Source organism: Poecilia mexicana, unplaced genomic scaffold (assembly GCF_051168715.1).
Source record: "Poecilia mexicana isolate PSO_F unplaced genomic scaffold, ASM5116871v1 scaffold_20, whole genome shotgun sequence".
NCBI classification, from domain to species: Eukaryota; Metazoa; Chordata; class Actinopteri; order Cyprinodontiformes; family Poeciliidae; genus Poecilia; species Poecilia mexicana.
In genome coordinates this window covers 19267930-19280214 of record NW_028263389.1, presented here as the reverse complement: position 1 = coordinate 19280214, position 12285 = coordinate 19267930, and the positions used below count along the sequence as shown (strand labels likewise).

The window sequence follows — 12285 nt, the reverse complement described above, 5'->3', positions numbered from 1 at the left end:
AAAATTATACCTGGATGTGCCACCATTAGCAACAACTACCATCAAGTGTTTGTGTCAACAGGAAGTTCGTCTCTTACATTTCTCTTCAGTAACAGTTGAGTTTTCCAGCAAGAATGGTCAGTTAAAGGTTCTGGTCAGATTAGCCCAGACCAGAACCTTTAATTTATATTGGTTTTGATTGTAGGTCGACGTCCTGCTGTGCTTTGACTCTTTGTCCTGAATGACTTGAATGTTCTTGGCCAGACTTTCTCCTTCAGGATTTTCTGCTAGAGCAGAATTGATTGTTCTATTGACTACTGCTATTGACTACACTCTAAAAGTGAAACTGTTCTCTGTTTTGTTAGGTAAGCAGTCATTTTGACCTTAGATCTCTACCATAGAGGCCATTTTGGCAGCGTCTCTTTCCTTTAGTTGAATTAATTAATGCAAGCGAGGCCTCCAGTGCTTTAGATGACAGTCTGGGTAATTTTGGGACTTCCTGGAGGTGTTATTGTGTTTTTGGGAATAATAGCTCAACTACTCCTGGGAAGAAGTCATTTCTGAAGAGCAATTCTCTGTATGTTTCACTGCAGTCAGAAAGTACAAACAATGAATCCGTAATCATTTCTATACAGACTTTCTTTCACATTTATGTTTTTAATTAGATCTGGGTTCTTCTGTCTACTCCATGTTGTCAGACAGATTTCAGTTTTGTAATTGTTTGACCCAACAAGTCGGACAAAAGTCAGGTAGAGGGAGTGAAATTCACAATTGACTCATTATTTAACCAGTGGACAATGATGTTTTCTCATAGGACCAAATTGGTGTGGAGTTGTATTTATTTGGGTTATTGCTGTCTGAGGTTAAAAGTCATTTGAACGTCTGGAACATTTAATGGAACCAAAATGTCAAAGCGGCAGACACCTGGAAGGGAGAAAGACTTTCTCAAAGCTCCAAGTAAGTGTCACCTGAAGCTAAAATTTTAAATGTCCGACTTGGAATAATAAACTGGACTGTGGAAACAGACCGGTCAGAAACATCCCCCACCAATGGAAATGACAGAAATCTACAACAAAGAAACAGGCTGTTGGTGAATTACTACTTTAGGGTCCCTAATCCCAAAGCACACCATCCACGTAAACCACCATCATGTGATTACACAGTACTCTGATTGAAATAGCCAGTTTCTGTAAGCTGTGCCGTTAGCTGAGAGGTGAGCCGGGCCAAGGTGTTAAGTTCTGGATGAAATGAGATTTTTCTTGTCAGTTCCGGGTCATTTGTCCCTGCCCACAGCTCCGGATGATGGCCGGTTTGATGGAAGTGGCACAAGTTGTTGCCGAAGACGAATAGTTTCAGTCCCACAGTGCGGGAACGTTGCAGCCGCCGGCTTATATGGGCTGTGAAATATTGGTTCATAAAAATTTAAACTGCATTTTAATTAACAATCCACCTCTCGTATTAATAGTCATTTTCTTCCTCGTAAAAGGAAATTTCCTTTGCACATTTCCCAGTTGCAAAGCGCTACATGCTGCATCGTTGGAGCCTGGATTTCGTCTTCAACAGACCTGACAAATGAGCAGAATAACAAGTGAATGATGGGCCAAACAAATGAGCAGAAAAAAAAAAAAAAACTTGAATCTGAACTTGCTGACAAAACAAAACCACCCACAGCGAAACCGAGCTGCAGCTGGCCGGTTTTCACACAGGAAGGCATTTGTTTTGATCTGAAATGTCAATCACTGCAGACTTTTTCCTTCATTAGTCTCTCTCTGAGCCGAGTTGTTTTTTTTTGCGCAAAATCCAAATGATTTTCCCGTCATTAGTTAATTCACTTGCATCTTCTGTACCTTAAAAAAGTTGCAGGTTCCCTCCAACCCCACTGCGCCGCTTTCTTAGAGGTATGCATGGTTTAAAGTGAGTTTGTGGAATAAAATAGTAACGTATTGAGGCACCTCGGTGAGATCAGCAGAGTGATCAAAGATGAGCCTCTTCTCTTCAGACTTTCTGCGTCGGGGTCCCGCAAATAAGCAGCTTGAAACAGAAACACCGCTTTCATCTACAGCGGGGGCTTCACAGTTTCTGCACTGCTCAGAATGATCCAGCATTACGGTTATATACGATAAAACATCTGAAATTCCAACAGTAAAACCTTAAAAACTTCTAACTTAATAATGAAGAGGTGAGGAAAATATTTAATTTCAGAGGTTTCTGTCTGAGACGTTCATTTTCATGCAATGATTACACAGCAAACAACTTGAGAGGTTTTTAATTTATGATTGGGTTTTGAAGCCAAATGACTCAGCAGAGATCTTCTTTAGATTGACTTGGTGTGGTTGTCAGTTTAATTACTACATATTCAAATGTGTCACAACTTTGCCAAGTCGTGGGTAACGACTCAAAGTGTGAAAGGACGAAGGCTGAATGGCTTATTGAGAAAATCTCTGAATCCAGACTTCACATTTACAGCTGAGTGGTCAAAACATGACGACATAACGGTCCACCAGCAGGATAATAATCTCCTAATATCGCTGTTGTCATGCTAAAAATTCAACCTGACAATATTTAAAAAGAAAATATTCATTTTCAACACAGCAGCTGAAGGCTAAACGCTGCTTCATGATTCACTGCAATATCGCAACATTTTACTTCCTTCATAAGAGTGAAATCAGCAAGCAGAGGAGAATTCAGGTGTCATTTATTTTTAAAAAGTTGGTATAATTTATAGAATTAAGTATTTTTTTATTTTAATATAAATTATAAGACTGAAACATGAAAACTGGGTTTTGTATTTTGGTCTGACAGACATACAATTTCTTGATTTTTTTTTCTCTTGCATTATCTGGGTATGAATTTTTTATTTCTTGGCTATCCTCATCAAAAAGGAAGTGGAGTTTTCTTCCTCCCCAACTCTTGCTGTAATTAGCTAACTTTGACGAATAAGTGTCCAAATCTGGTTTTGATTAAAAATCAATGAAGATCCTATTTTCTATAAAATTGAAAAAAATAAGATAAAATAAAAAAGACATACTTTGTGTTGTTTCTAACATTTTCTTCTTGATTAGATTGTAATTTGTCAGTGAAAATCGTTTGGGAAAAACCATCCATCTGCACCAAAAATGCTGCAAATAGCCTATTATGGAAATTAGCTAATGATGTCATTTAATGACTTAGACAGGCAGAAGCCATTTAGAGTTGGCATCATTGTCTTTGAGTTAAAACTGTAATTAAAACGTCTCTATTAGGGGTGAAAACACAGACTGCAGAGGAACAGGCTAAACCTTCTCCAACCTCATGTACTGAACAGTTGCTTTAATCATTTAGCTAAAGTTATTGTTGTAAAAGTCACCACACACTGCGAAAGCACTTTAAAGCATCACTGCACATCATTCATCACTTATGCAGACAGCTAAAATCTCAGTGATTAATGCCTTCTCAGGTTCCAACCTCCTTTAACCGTACTGGAAAATGCAACATTTATAGCACAGCATGAGAGCAAACATTTAGGCAAAACCTGCCAGCCACAACATTCAAACAAACCATAAAATGGATTTCATGCGTTCACAGCCTCTACTTGCTATTGGTCCTTAAACGCAGCATAATTGATTTACCTCACAACCAGTGAGGTGACCTTCATGTCAGCTGTTTACGCTCCTATGGTCGCTCGTTTTAATCTCTCTGAGTTTGTGCGCCACAACTCTGCTTTGAAACTAATCAATGCACTCGGAGAAAACATGCATGTGTGCCTAATGGAGATCATTAGCGGGGCTGCTGCGTGTAAAATAACAATTATAGCTGCAATAATGACAATATAAACCACAATGCGAGCGTGGGCTTCTCCATCAAATCCTGTACAAGATCTCATTGTTTCAAATCATGAGAAGAAATTATAGTTGGTCATTTAAGTCGTTTGGTAAGTGGAATAAAACATCAAACTGATGCATGAGATCTAAAATTCAGACTTGAATGTGTTTGCAGAGACTTTGCAAAATATTAATTTGCAGAAATATCCCCACTTAAAGAGTTGCTGCGGACACTTTGCCCTGCTCTCTTGTGCAAAAACACAAAATCTCACCAAGTATGTTTGGCCTAGTTTCTAGTGCAAATATCTTTGTAAATGGCAAAAACTAACTGAAAAGTAACTTTTCAGCAAGATATAAAGGCTTGTCGTAAGGAAATAATTTCTTAATATTGATGAAAAAGCGCTGGTTCTATTGGCAGATAAATTAATTTATGGGAAAAATGTCTGGATACAAGTCAAATAATCAGCATGTTTACTCATCCAGCCAGTTAATATCCATTAGGATTGTGGTAAATAAAGGAACTTTAGGTAATCAGTACGCTGGAGGCGTCTAGCCCCGTTTCTTCTCTGTCTGTCAGTGCGGGTCAGAGAACGGCTTTCACATGTCGGCTAATCCTGCAAAGTCAGAGAGCCGCTGCTGAGTCAGCAGGGCATCGCAGCGCCGCTGAATTAACTGTAATCAAACGATCGGTTCATAATAAGCTTAGTTTACTTTGTTCCAGAAGCACAACTGTGCTCGACGTAACAATTTGTGTAGCCATCCAAAATGAACATATACCAGATCATCAGTTCCTGCCGTTGTTCGGAAGGTACTGGTGTTAAATCAGTACCTGATGTTAGAGTACAAGGTCATAAAAATGTATGTTTGCGCGGAAATGTCCGGCGGACTGAAGTACGCCCGAGTATGTGGAAGCCTTAAGTCAGCCAATAGCTGCTTTCCTTGCTGAGGAGTTGGAAACAGAAGGAGGTTCCTCAGTTTTGGTTATTTAGTTTGTTTTTCTCAGAAAAATACTTCAAATAATTTAAAGTTTTCTAGCACATAAACATATTTTATCTCAATATTGATGAAAGCAAGATGAGTTTATAAAAACACTTCAACTGAAAGTACCTTACAGGGATGTGAAGAAATTAAATTGGATTATAAATTTAAATCTGTAAATACATAACTGCATTTTGCTAAATAAAATGTGCAACAAACCGAGTGCTGGTTCTGTTCTGCAGCTGAAAGCTCATTGAAAGAGTAAATTTAAAACAATACTGTACGGCTAAAATGAAAACATAAGCAGAGTGTGAGCAGAATAATAACAGATTTTTTTTTCCAATAACAGCTCGACAAGAGCAAAGTTAATTGCTGAATTGATCGTCTAATTTCAGAGCTATAGGTTTACAGCCGTACAGTCGGGTGAAGATCGATCAGTTATCCTGCATGGAGCAAACGCATTTATGTATGAACGCCTTGGGATTGTAGCTGGATGTTTAAGTGACAAAGCAGCACAAAGTGGAACATGACTGTGAAGTTAATGGAGTTTTAAAAAGTGTTTCCAAAAAAATCTGAAAGGTGTGGCAGTCATTTGTACTCAGCTGCCATGAGCTAATACTTAAAAATAACTTCTGTTGTAATTTAAAGTGAAAGAAATTAACAAAAGTATTGAAGGAAAGAGGAAGGAAGAAGGAATGAAGGAGAGAAAATAATAGAGAAATGGTAAAATAAAGGATGACAGGACAAAAGGAAGGTTGAAAGAAACAGTAAGTGATGAAAGAACAAAAGATGACAGAAAGGATGAAAGGAAGGTTTAAACAACAAAAGAAAGGATAAAAGGTACAACAAAAGACAGGATGAAAGACAAAATAAAAGAACACAAGAAAGAAAAAAGGAATAGGATGAATGGATGACGGAAAGGACGAAAGAAAGGATGAACAGATGAAAAGATGGTTGAAAGAACAAAAAATGAAGGACAAAAGATAAGATGAAATGAATGACAAAGAACAAAAGGATGAAAGGAAGGTTCAAACAACAAAAGAAATGATAAAAGGAATGATAAAAGGAATGATAAAAGACAGGATAAAAGACAGGATAAAAGACAGGATAAAAGAACAAAAGAAAGAAAAAAGGAACAGGATGAAATGGATTAAATATAGGATGAAAGGAAGGATGAAAGGTTGAAACAAAGAATGAAAGAAAGGCTGAAAAAGGACAGAAGACAAAGGACAAAATAACAGCAGGAAACAAATGGAATAAATAAAATATAAGAAAGAAAGAATGAAGGGACACAGTGAAAAAATAAAGGATGAACACAGTGAAGCGTTGGATGGAGGGAAGAAAGACGAACATGAATCCAGAGGTTCCCAGGAAGCCTCTGAAACAAAACGCTGGTAAGAAACACGGAGCTAAAGGTTCCTGTCCGGCCCAGAGGTTCTGCATCCTTAGATTCTGCCCCGGTTCTCCGGTGAGGGCGGAACATCTCTTTTGTCGTGCAAAGACTCAAAAGACGGACCATTACTTGCTGAAAAACGAAGTCCAACACATCCATCCAGCCTGTACAATATTCATAAAAACCTTTGTATAAAATCTGTGTCAGCAGGAGAACGTTGACTATTTTTAGCAACGTCTTTGCAGCTCAAACTTGGATCAAAGGTAACACCCAACTCTTCAGATGTTGTGTCTTGACGTTCGCAGCTTTAGAGCAAAGAAGCTGATAAATTTACCATGAGATACACACAGACACACAACTCCTGAGATCAGATTTGTCTTCCTCCTCTCCAGGTTCTTATGACTGAACAACAATGAACTTCACAGCTGTCAGAAGACTTCCTCGCTTCCTTGAAAGACGAAATAAATTTCCCTTTGTGCCAGAAAGTCATTTTAGATTGAGGTGTCATAAAAATAAACTTTAATATTTCTCTCCCTGTGACACTCACTAAATAATTAATAGAGAAGCTGCATTATGTAATAATGTAATATAACTGAGCTTTAAATATAATAAAACATTAAAACCGTTTTATGTAATAATTGACACAAACGGTAATAAAATCCTGGCAATACTTTCTGCCAAATAAGTGGTAACATTATTACATTTTGCGGCAATTATTAAAACTATCAAACTGTTTGTGTTCATACTAATCATTGTACTTCTAATAATCATTGTAGATCGTATACGCATTTAAAATGGAAATCCAGTTTGCCGACCTGCTGCTAATCGGTGCCTCCATCTCCTGGCAGGACACCAACGACAGGCCACTGCATCACACAGCGGAGTTTCTCTTATTGGTTGATGCTCCAGATTCAGCAGCGATAGTTAAATTTTTTCAACTCCAGCATCAGACGCTCAAAAACGCTTCGATTGCGCAGCGCCTGGTGCGTAAAACGTGTGGCGACATGTTTCCATGTAGATTTGAAATGCAAACCAGATGCGACTGGCACTCAAATCAAGTTTGGTATGAATGCACCATAACTCTTTGGTTACCTAGCAACAACCTGTTGAGTAACAAGCAGTTCCAAGTTCCCTTCTGGTTACCTAGCAACAACCTGTTGAGTAACAAGCAGTTCCAAGTTCCCTTCTGGTTACCTAGCAACACCCTGTTGAGTAACAAGCAGTTCCAAGTTCCCTTCTGGTTACCTAGCAACAACGAGTTGAGTAACTGCTGCAGCAGCAGTTTCATGTTCCACCTCTGTGCCTCAAAACTGCTTAAAAATAAAAACAAAAAATGGTGTGGACTGAAAACGGTGGATAAAACCAAACAACAAAAAAGCCAATCAATAATTATTTACACTTATATAAAATGCTTATGTCGTGACAAGTCTTTCAGCAATATTGTCCAGCCCTACAACTTGCCAACTGCCTCCAAACTGAATCCATTTTAATAAACCGAAACAAGAGGCTCTGTGTCGGCTGTAAATCTATTATACATAACAACAAAACAAACACGCTTCGCCCTTAATCACAGCCATAATTCCTGCCTGAAGTCATAATAACGGCCCTTTTCATTGTCCCAACCGGTCCATTTCTTCTCAAAAGGTTCCCCCCTTTATCATATTTAACAAACATTAAGGAGGGAAAAAAGGGACTCCTGGAGTGGCAAACAAGAGGAGCGTGGCCATTAAAATGGCAAACAGCTGCCTGCGGAGCTGGCATCACATCCCTGAGGACAGCTTTCACCTTGGTGGGATGAAAAGGATGGGGACGCTGTGTCGGATTCAGATGGAGCGCTACAAAAACAGGCATCTGGGCGATATCAGTGTGTCTGCTAAATGTGCAATTACCAAACCAAGGCAGGCAGACTTGGTGAAGGTTTCCAAACGTGATTAGAATATCGATGCAATAGACTGTTCTTTGAAAAAGTATTTGCTGTCTTGAAGATTTACTTTTTTTATGTTTCAGATTACAAACCACATTTAAACACTGAAAATGTTTTGAAAATAATCAATTAAGGCCAGAAATCTGTCTAAGTGACCCAGGATCTCTGTGAAAAACCATCATGCAGGCTTGATTAAAAAAAAAAAGTGAAGAAATCACATGAGTAGAAACTCAGAAAGCAAAACTAAAGCGGCATTCACACCAGCCTGTTTGTTTGCCAATAAAGTTTGGTTCTTTTGGGTATGAATGCGATAAACAAGTGAACTCTGGTCCGCATAAAAACCTCAGTGAACTCTGGAGCAGTTCGAATGCATATATGAATGCCAATCGGACCGGAGACTGCTCCAAAAGCAGAAGCGAACTATAGCGCAGGGCATTCTGGGTAAATACAACCAAAACAATCTGCTAGTGGGAGAAATGGTTCATGGCCTTTTATCAAAGATAGAGAAATCCTACAAACTCAAAAATATGACATGCTTTTATTTTGTGAAGAAGGAAGGTGCGCTCAGTCTTCTTCAGATGTCGTTTCCTTCAGTGGTTCTTCGTGCAGCGCCCCCACAGGCGAGGAGGGGAACAGATATTTTAAAGTGATTAGTTTGACAGTGCAAACACACAAACAGGACAATTTAGACAGCCAGACATAAAACCAGCTTGGTTTTGGTAGCTTATCTCTTTTAATAAGTGACTCTCTCATTTGAAAACTGCAGTTTGCATCGACTTGAGTCACCACCGTTATTTTGTTTGCAATTTGTTCTGATCTGAAGCATTTAGGTTTGACGATGAAGCAAAAACCAAAGAAATCAGTACTTTTAAGAGAGCTGTACCTCAGAAGTAAATAATTGATGCTGTTCAGGTCTGATTCAATAACTTTGATGCAACATTTAAAGCTTCAACATCTTGTTGCAACAGGTTATACGGGGTCCATGCAATAGGAGTGTAACAGCATATTGTACATGGTTTGGTATGAGTCAGTACAACAGGCAAAAGAAATAAATAAAAAAGCTGTTTTCTTTTCTTTGGATATCAATGAATAGTCCTCTCAAAGAGAAAGAATGAACATCCTTGGTGTGAGTCATGCTCAGAGTTTTCTTTGTGTTCCAGTAAGTTAAATTAAAAATAAAAGCAGTTTGTTTTTTCTGTAACTAAAAAAAGGAAAAAGTCAAAAAATGTCAAGCGAACTGTTTAACTAAGCGATAGGAGTATTACGCAGCTTTGTAGAATGAAAAGGTTTCACAAGTCTGCAAATTCATAAAGTTTAATTTTAAAACAGGCGGATGGAGTTAGTAGCAACCAACTTCATACTAATGATAAAAACCAATTAAATAACCGACGTTTTGCGTCTGTTTGGATAGAAAAAGGCTTGATGAAGCGGCTGTGCAGAAAAATGGCCCAATAAGCGGTGATTATGGCCTCTCCAGGTTATATTCAGTCTGTCTCTGGGGAACTGACTGACAAATGGAGAGAGTCTCAGAAGAAATCATAAAACGAACAAAACAAGGTTTAAAAAAAAAATTCAATTTCAACCTCCAACCAGAAGAGCCTTCGCAGCTAAACCAAGACGCAGCCCTGAAAGCACAGATGTTGGTTTATCTCTGGGAAAAAAAAAAGAAAAGCAAAGCTAACGGAGACAAACTAATCAGCTTACGGCTCTCTCTAAAGCTCCCTCTCCCATTTCTCTCCTTTTTGTGAGCCACACTTAATCATTCAGCAGAAAAACACTGATATCATGGAGGAAGAGAAAAGACGAAGCGCTGAAGAGCTTTCAACAGGGAGGTCTAGTGTTTTTCAGAGATTGCTCCTGTGTGAGGACGGCTGTAAAACCCCCTTCAGTCACCATGTCTTTTATCAGCTCAGGTCAATTTTTGGTTCAAGAGAAAATTTTAAGTGCAAAGCAGAATTTATTCTCACTAATAATGATCTTACATAACTCCAGTTTTTCTCACAGTTGAAGCCAGAAGTTTACATACGTCAAATAAAGACACATTCATATTTTTTACTCACTGTGATGTTTAACTTCTCTTGATTTAATGATCAAAATTATTTCTATTTGCTAAATGCCACAGTAATAATGAGTGATTTATTTATCAATGTATTTAAAATCAGAAGTTTACATAGGATGATTATTATGAATCTGATATATTCTGTCATTATTGTGGATTTTAACAAATAGAAATAATTTAGCTTATTCTATTTGACCTAAAACAAGAGAAACTTGATTTGACTTCAGAAAGTAAGAAAAATGGTTCATCGGTCTTAATATTTGGTGTATAAAAACTTATATACACAAATATTAGCATGTCTGGTAACAGAGAGAAGTCAGAGAATGTGCTTTTTTATTTTTATTTAACCATGACTTCACAGGAAACTTTTTCAGAGACCTTGTCAAAAGGTGTGTAGTAATTAAAAATTGCAGACGACTAAAACATTATAAAAAATTTTAAGTAAAACACAAGAACAAATTATTTCACACATTGTGATCAACTTAAAGTAAATAACAGTTACAGAAATGTTTTCACAACATTTATACGTTGGGAATTGTTGGAAATGCAGCCATAATTATGCAAAAAGTTATTTTTAATGTTTGAGTTTATTTCTGTTTAACAAATGTATTTTTTTTTGTCCCGTACCGAAATTTTGCTAATATTAAAAATAATTTTTTCTTTCCATTGGTTTAACTGGTAATTCTGAGGAACAGATGTTGTCCTCCAGATGTGTACAGTAGCACAGCAGCTTCCTGTGCTCATCCAGGCATGATTGATTTGTTTACACCCTTTGGGTCACAGCCTGCAACAACGACAAATCAGCTGCATGAGGGGAATCTCTTCACCCAGCACATATGGGGGACTGGAGATAAAAACACATTTACCTCGAATGGTGTTGTTTTACTGTCACTAATATAATTAACGCAAAGTTTCAGCTTTATGACTACATGCTAACATGCTCTGCTCCTGCCAACTCACATGAGCTGGAAGGGGAAACGTTTGATCACTTTCTTTAAGGTCAAACTGCAGCAGCTGAGATGCTGCGACACAGAAAGGAGGTGTGTTTCTCTTACTGTCTCAGCATTAATAAAAGACAAAGAGTTCGATGGATCGGAACAGCGTCGACATTAGGAAGTTAAGAAAAATTAGTGTTGTAGTTCCAGGTTATGAAGCAGCTACTGAAGCATGTGGGGGAAATGTGGTTCGGAATAACAGAGAGAAATCAGACGCTGAACAGTGAATGACATGGTAAATTTAACCATGATTCAGATGTTTTAAGGGTGTGAAACAAAGAAAAAAAACACGTTAATGGTGTAGCGCATGCAACAGGAGAGCGCTGCTGCTAATTGCTATGAATAGAAAGCAGATTGTTTCAAGTCTAAAGTCAGTTTTCTAACAAGTCAGATGGATGTGTGGTGAAAAAGAGAAAGTAAATGAAAAGATTCATAAAGATCAACTATGCAGAAATCACTTTATGAAAGTATAAATGTAATCTCTTCCTTCCCCCTCAGCAGTTTCTCTACTGGAAAGAAATTATGAGGCAGACAGTTTGAACAGGGAATCAACAGCCAGACTGTAGGCTGTAGGTGTTGTTTGTGAGCATAAAGTTTCTCATAGTAAGTTGATATACAGCTCTAGAAAAAATGAAGAGCCCTCTGCACTGAACCCCATTGAAAACCTGATAGTTATTCCACCAAACATTGATTCCTGAACTCTTCCTGAGTTAAATCATTAGTATTGTTGTTTCTAAATGAACATGAACTTATAGCTTTTTGGGGGCGGGGTTTTGCATTATTTGAGGTAAGAAAGCTCAGAATCCTTTTTGTTATTTTGACCATTTCTCATTTTGTGCAAATAAATACTAAATTTTTGCTTGGAATTTCAGACATGTTGTCAGTAGCTCATAGAATAAAATTATAATATCCATTATACTCAAAACTATAAAGAGTAAAATTAGAAAACCTGATCACTTTCCCAGAGCTGAATGAAAATGATTCTGGACGTATGACATTGCATCATCCTGATCGCAAACGTGAATTGAATCAAAATTGATCATAAGAGACTTTGTGATGTCAAGAAACATTATATTGGAATGAAAATCCATCAATTTAATATTGTATTGTGATAAAGCTACTAATAACACAGTTGTTAGAAATGTACCACACAGTAA

At 37.7% G+C, this 12285-nt stretch overlaps 1 protein-coding gene across 1 annotated transcript in view; it reads right to left on the bottom strand.

Annotated features, from left to right (window-relative positions):
• The window catches only part of LOC106932145 (A-type potassium channel modulatory protein DPP6-like), a 111547-nt gene that overhangs the window by 44721 nt on the left and 54541 nt on the right, over positions 1-12285 (bottom strand). The window lies entirely within an intron of this gene.